Genomic DNA, 7,200 nt, shown 5'->3' on the forward strand with positions numbered 1-7,200 from the left:
CTTGGTGGAATCCTGACTAGATAACCAATTCCTTTCTCTGAAAGAATTGTCTAGCAAACTGGCAATGCTATTATGTCTCATATGGTGTAAACAGATTTCAGATGTCAGAGCCCTGAATATGTCTGCTAGAATCTACGCACCTGAAGGTTTCTTCTTCACAGTATCTAAGAACGCCAAGTCTAACTCTAGGATAGTGTATTACCAAGCATTTCCAGACAACCCAAAGCTATGTGCTGTGCGATGCTTACAAGTTTATAAGAGTGTAATCATGGAGGTCAGACCTCTGAGGTCTAAACAACTCCTCATTGCAAGTAACAAACAAACAAACCAAAACAAGCCGGTTTCTCCCAGCAACAATTGCAAGATGTGTGTGATCGAATATGACAGGCAGGCAGGCATAGATGTCTCCATCTTTAAGGCATACTTTGTCAGGGGTACTATGGCATACAAATTGTATGCCGTGGGTGGCCGCTTCAAGGACATTTTGAAAGAGGCAGAATGGAGTCCACCTTTGAGAAATTCTATTTCAAACCAGTGATGGAAGTAGCATCACTGGTAGTCAACAAGCTTAAAACTTGCATAATCCAAAACCTCCAGTCCTGATACAGAATATAAAATTTCATGAATCTTGTGAAGGAAAGTTTTAATTTTATTATGGACGCTGAGCTGAGGATATCACATGGTATGTATCAATGACACTGTACCCGCCCAACTTGGTGGGTTTAACCTAATTGAGGATGAGTTTATGTTTTTTCATCATAATCAATGTAATCATGACCTGTGTCTTGTTATTCATTTGAGTATTGTGGGTACTTTTTTCAAATTGACTGTGTCGCAATCCCTAGGAATGACATTACTCATGGCAGTTTTTTTTCTCTCTAAAGATCTGATCAGAAACAAGATGCTGAGGACTGATATTGGAATTCAGAATTTGCATGAAGAAAAAACAAGTGCTCTTCATTGTGCACTGTTTTACATAGGGAGGATGAACTATTACTAATTGACTGTTCTTTATTTTGAGATCAAGGGATATGTAGTTCTAGATCGTTTTGTATGTTTCATTATTAGTTTATGGGCTGCTGAGCCCAATAAAGTGAAGAAAGGAATGCCTAATCCTCACTTCTGTTTCCTTAACAGAATTGAGACTTTCCTTTCTGATAGCTAGGACATTTTACATTCACAGCCAATTACTGTTACCTCGCATCCCTGACGTACTTTGAAAAGGCAAGACTTTCATTTAGACTCACACAGCAAATAAGTCCTTCAGGTGCTAAAATCCAAATTTACCACCGCATAAGTACTTCAACCAAATATCAACAAAGAATTTATTGTTGGGTCTAGTGCTTCAAATCAAGCTTTAGAAGGTGTCCTCATTCAGACCAGCCCGCAAACAGAACATCCTGTTTCTTTTTTCTTTTTCCCTGAAAACTCATTGCCTCTTAAACAAATGATTTGAACATTAAAGAAGCCTTCCTTGAATGGAGACACCATCTCTTGTGAGCGCAACATAAAATCACTGTCAAATCACTGCAACTGCAATTATTATTACAAGTGGATTGTCAAAGCAGTAGACAAGCCATTTGAGCATACTTTATTTTAAGATACAATGTTTTTACTATTTCTGTTCTTGGAATTCAGAACATAATTGTGGATTCACTACTGCATCAATGGTAGGAGGAACAGCCTTCCTTTGGGCAATTCAAAATACTTCTGTCAACAACCTTTTGGCTGTTTCTTCTTCTTTCCTTTGTGAAGTTGAAACACAGAGCAAGATATCATAAGAAACACAATCTTGTAACAGAATTAGAATGACACTGTAAACCAAGACAGCTTATTGTTTGTTTCCTGCAAAGTACCAATTGCAATCCCAGAATTGTGCAGCACAGGCATTCAAATGGGTTGTGATACCATACTTGTGGGACAGTGGTACAGAAGATAACATTTTATTTAATTCTGCTTATTAGTGTTTTTTGCACTACAATACATACCACATTCAGTACAAAAAAAGCCAAAAAAAGCAAAAGAGATACAGTACAAAACAGCCCCAAGGATAAAACTGTAGATGGCGGGGAAGTAAGAGAAAGGTATAATGTAGAAGGCCACTTAAGGTGACAAAGCATTGGTACTCTCCGATTACGAGGAGAGCGGTGAAGGATCTGAGGTGCGGAGTAAGCATGCCCTAAAACGGGCCTATATGTCTGAGGCATGGGAGGAAGGGTGAGTCATCGCAGCAGGTTTTCTGAAGGACCTTCACATGCATTTACACCGCTGGCATTACAACTAGTGTGTCTTTACCACGCATTCAAGAATGTAAAGGGATGTTTGGCAAGGGCATATGCGTGGTAGAAGTTTAAGTGGTAAGCATACTATAAATATATCTAGATGTATAAATATATATATATATGTATAAATATTTATTATTATAAATATGTATACACACAGATGCATACATGTTTCAGGTAGCGTGTCGGGCTCCTCCTGACATCGCTGTTTTGAATGGGCAAAGCGCGCGTTTTTTGTGTGAGGGGAATATTGATATTTAAACAAATACAGATTCTCAAACCGTTATATTGATTAGCTCTTATTTATGTTTTGTTTGGGTGGTGCACGTGTTCAAGTGCCCGCTCCTTTTTTCAAGGACCCCATTGCCATGGTCGCGCTGCTCGCAGTTAGTGGTCTCATGGTTGAGCAGTGCAGACCCCATAAGGATGGCCACAACGCGAGTCTGCGACGGCACACCAAAGGAGCGCCAAAGGCAAGCCCATCTGCGCTGGTCTGCGCCCAAACGCGTCCAGAGGCCAGGACCCCTTCCTCTCCTGGGACTAATAGAATTAGTTACTCTTTAACTCAGTTAAAAGCACTGCAGTCCTCTTGCCCGGAGGGTTGTAGAGGATCTCTCGATTTAACAGGAGTTGTTTACCTATATAAGGACTGCTTGTTCGCCACTCGGCCACTTGTAGGGTTGCACTCGTCTCCTAGTAGCTCCTTCTGTGACACACCACAGTTTGACAATATTACTACGACAGGAATTAGGCGTGAGGGTGTGTTTCTCTTTTTCTATCTCAATACTCGCTCTTTACCCTGCTACCAACTTCATCTCTTCAATTTTCTGGTGGATTATGCCCGGATGCCTTGTTTATTATGAAAATTTGGCTTCATGAGGTGTCTACGCAAGATTGTTGCCCTTCCTTCAAATTATTTTATTGTGAGGAGGGAAAGGGCGAATAGGCCAGGTGGTAAATTAGCAATTGTTTTTAAAGATCCAAGCTTTTCCCTATTCCTTTTTGCAAGGCGGTATCTTTTGCACAGGAACTCTCTCCTAAATTTACTCTGTCCAGTGCTTTCGTATATATCGTCCACCTGGCAATGCCAATTGTTGGGTTAAGTCCATACCCAATTTCTTAGCTCCATTCATCTCAAAGTCAGACCACTTTGTTGTGCTGGAGGATTTAAAAAACATCAAAATATCCCTCTTTGCAGCACTGATCAGATGTTTATTGATGATCTTCCATCCCTAAATTTGAATCTTCTCAGTTCTACCCCCACTCACCAAGCAGGACACTTGCTGGATCCAGTCTTCTCAAATATACCAAATCTTCATCCTCTTCCTTTGGTGCCTCTTCTCTGGTCAGATCATCGGGCTGTTCCATTTACAATACCAACCCCAGTGGGTGTCACCAGAGAAAAATATAGACCTCGGACCTCAACCAGCATTTGGTCAAAGCTGGATATTAGTGCTCTAAACAGCCAGCTGAGGAATTCAATTCCTTATCTAGGAGAAGACATTAAGGTCAATCAGCCTTGGATGGATGAGTGGTTGAGCAACTCCCTAGATCATGTTCTACCCTTAACAACATGTCACTCTGCTAGGCTTCTCCCTCCAGCTCCATTGTTTACTGAGGAACTACAGGCCATGAAAACATCTTTTAAGAGACTGGACTGACTTGGGAGACTCAGGTATGATGACACTGACAGGACCAAATATAACTTAGCACTTACAAACTATCATAGCCAATGTAGATTGATCTGTGCCACTTTCTTCTCTGATCAGATTACCTTGGCTCATAATTGTCCCTGAATACTTTTCAGAATAGTTAGTGAGCTTTATGATCCTGGCAGGACTGCCCCAGCAACTGCTGTATCCCAGGCTCAATGTGAGGAACTGGTGTCTTTTTTTGTGAGCAAAGACAGGACATTCAGCAATCTTTACTGAAAGGAGGCAGAAATGTTCCTCGCACAGTTTTCATCCCACCACCCTCTGATTCAATTGTGTGGGCCTCGGCCAATTCTCCACCCTTCTGCCATACTTTGGTCTCGTGGGACACTTTGAATTTGTCTTTATTTGTGTCTGTTGCACAAATTATAAGATCTGGTTCCCAGAAGGACCCCCTTCCTCCTAACAAGCTTTGTCTTAAACTCCTTAGTTGTTCCCTGCAGCAAGGATCCATTCCCCATGATTGGAAGGACACCATGGTCTGGTTCTTCCTCTTCTGAAGAAACCTAGATCCTGATAGTTAATCTAATTATAGACCTATTTTCCAGCTCCCCATTTTGTTTAAAACTTTGGAAAAATGTGTCTGTAGACAACTCTCTGACTATGTGGAATCTCAGAACCTGTTACATGACTCCTAATGAGGGTTTAGAGCAGGACACAGTACAGAGTTATCAGAGAACAACCTAGGCAGTTCCTAGTTAAGGGCAAGATGGCAGCGATGGTCATACTCGATGTCAACGCTGCCTTCGATACAGTGTCCCATGATGTACTTATAGAGAGACCTATGCAATTGGGGATCCTGGGGTAAGCCTTGGTTAGTGTTTTGTCCACATGTCATGCTGTGGATTCTGGAGTTCTTCAGGGATCAGCTTTAAGCCTAGTGCTTTTTAATATCTATGTGCACCCTCTGGCTGAGCTGGTAGAGCATTATTGTCTTACTCTAGTCTCTTATGCCGATGATATGCAAATCATCTTTTCACTATCATCAGCTCAGGACCACAGCTCTGCCTCACTCAACTCCTGCTTAGGTCAGGTAGCCTCCTGGATGAATAATAACTTGCTGAAACTGAATAGCGATAAAACGGAGGTGCTGGTCCTTGGAAACAACCCTAGCCTCTTTGGGCCACAGCATTGGCCAGAGGTGTTGGGGAAGACTCCAACCCCCAATTCTGAAGTCAAGAACTTAGGCTGCTTGATTGATAACAAGCTCTCCATGAATCTACAGGTTGCAAAGGTATCTGGAGCATGTTTTGCCACTATGCTAGGAAATGGTTATGGATATTCATCTGGATGCTTCCTATATCTGCTTAAAGAACTGTTATCCAGGCACTTATTCAATCTCACCTGGATTATGGTAACATGCTTTACTTGGGCGCCAACAGAGCCTCTAAAAGACACCTGCAGGTGGTGCAGAACACAACTGTATGGTTGATTTATCGACTGCCAAAACATGCCTCAGTTTCTTTCCTCCGCCACAAGTTGCACTGGCTAGAGGTGGAAAAACAAATCCATTTCAAGGCTCTGTGCTATGTTTTTAAAGCTAGGGCAGGTACTGCGCCCTGCCATTGGATGATCTTCCATTCTTCCCTGGCCATTATTTGATATGCATAGGCATTGCCGTCTGGATGGCAGTCTGAAATAGGCACCGAATACAATTGCCAAAAGCGGTCCAGAAATATATCTTAAAGTCTGGGAGCCCACAATCCCCTTGATAGGAATAGAGCTGCAGATATCAAATGGCTCATCTAGTTCTCTTATACTCCCATATTAAACTACCCACAGCACCTTCTAGCTGTCTAAAAAAAGTATGAGGTACTCGTAGAGGGATAGCCCAAAAAATGAAAAGAAACTTTGAGAGAGCATTCATCTTAACTATATTGCAACAGGCATATAATACAAATTGGTTGCCGATTCCATAGCCTCATCTTAGCATTGGACCAGCGTAGCAGTTGTTGGTAATTCAAGTCGATTAAACGATTATCGGAAGAGGAAATCTTGACCCCAAGATACGTGGTGAATGGGACTATGCTAGGTTCTTGGACAGTAGATATATAGTTTCATTTTTTTTTTTTTTAGACAGATTAAGACGATACGCAGAGAAAGCCTCAAATTTGGCAACCTAGTAAGCAATTAATTTAAGCACTTCATTTGGCTTCGGCGAGTACACTGTCACGGTTTCAGCCATGCACTGATTTTAATCTCATATCCATTAAACAATACCGGTACTATGCCTGAATTCTGAACATGGTGCCACAAATATGGTTCAAATAGAGTGCAAATAAAACTGGAGCTTGTGGGCATCCCTGACGAGTACCAAGAGACACCTTACACAATGATGAGCTACACCCTGCTAAAACTACAGGGGCCATTGGGTTCTGATATAGACTCTTGACTCGGTGTAACTGCCTGTTACCAATATCCATATCCTGCAAAATACAGCAGAAGAAAGCCCATGATACTCTATCAAACACTTTCTCTGTGTCTCATGGGATCATACTGGCCCATACCCCATATGATTAGCTGCATCAAACAATGCTATAGCAGCATTAATGTGGCTAGTAGCATCCTTGCCTGAAATAAAGCTATGTTGCTGCAGAGAGCCTAAGGGCCTGATTAAGATCTTAGTGATAACGGGTCAGCCAACACTTTTTCGTTGGAAATCCAGTCCGCCACCTTGGCAGCTAGCTCGCCCTTTTTAGATGTTGGCAATCCCAGAGACTTCAATCTGCTCGAGTCCCGCTGACTCCACCAAGGATTCCCATCCGCCTCAACTCTACCACAGTAAATAGTGGCTGATGGCGGGACTCAAGCCACACTTCCTGCTGAGCAGATTTGGATGTGCCTTGCCGGCAAGCAAAAAGTGGCAGTCGGACCTCCACTTCTGAGTTGGCACATTGGGTAGGAGGAAGGGGTGAAACACACCTTTTTTCCCAATTCCACTCCTGTTTTTGACTGGACATGACTGGACAACACCCTCCGTTGCTGCTGCCACTGAACCTCAGCGAAAACACGACCTCCGTTGCTTGACACAGTGGTGGGGAACCCGCATTAGCTGTGTACGTTGGGGGGTCACTGCACATGTGCTCGGGACATACATGTCACAGTAGTTTTTTAAAACTACTGTGACATGCATATGTCGGGGACACAAGTGGATCAGACACGGATGATACTGGTACACAACACAACATATCGGACACATACACAAC

The sequence above is a fragment of the Pleurodeles waltl genome, chromosome 6 (assembly GCF_031143425.1).
Source record: "Pleurodeles waltl isolate 20211129_DDA chromosome 6, aPleWal1.hap1.20221129, whole genome shotgun sequence".
Lineage (NCBI taxonomy): Eukaryota > Metazoa > Chordata > Amphibia > Caudata > Salamandridae > Pleurodeles > Pleurodeles waltl.